A 722-nucleotide genomic window follows, 5' to 3' on the forward strand; every position below is an offset into this window, starting at 1 on the left:
TCTAATCGGACTCACGGTTCATCTTGGCACAAAGATGATTCCGATGCAATCGAGAATTACAATACGTCACATGGAGAGCTTGAGATTATAGCTCTCCTCGTGGCGGATGCCTCACCGAATGTTGCAATATGCATGACCTTCGAACGTCGATTAGGAAAGACACTTTCTGACGTTAGTCCTTCCCAAGGATGGGCAGTATTTCAAATACAAGTATTTGAAATACGTATTTCAAATACTTTGTGTATTTTGCATTTGTATTTATTACAAATTGGGTTATGTATTTGACGTGTGTATTTAAATACTAAAACGTAGGTATTTAAAATACAATTGTAATTAAATACGATTTTGCGGGCGAAAATACATCCCTCAATTTTATTGTCGAGACTCATTTTGCTCATCCTAAGGCGTGTACAAAGCAGGAAGAAAACTACGTTCTGCACCGAATGCAGTGTCTCTCAATCAAGCACAAGCGTTTAGTGATTTTGTGATTACGGTGCTAGTCCAGGGCAAGAATAGTGACAAAATCGACGTTCACAGGCAGACTGGCTAAATAAGTGCCTGTGACAACTTGTGATGCTTTCCAGCCTGCTTTCCATCCATATTTTTGCCTGGAACATTCTAAATGCGCGGGTCGTCCAGATTTTCGTAACTGGTGCGAGTTGCAACAATAAAAAATTCTCTGGCTAGCGCTGCGCGTCTTGGTCGCCTCAGTTCTTTGTTGG

This window comes from Ixodes scapularis, unplaced genomic scaffold (genome assembly GCF_016920785.2).
Source record: "Ixodes scapularis isolate PalLabHiFi unplaced genomic scaffold, ASM1692078v2 PGA_scaffold6__148_contigs__length_123643588, whole genome shotgun sequence".
NCBI lineage: Eukaryota > Metazoa > Arthropoda > Arachnida > Ixodida > Ixodidae > Ixodes > Ixodes scapularis.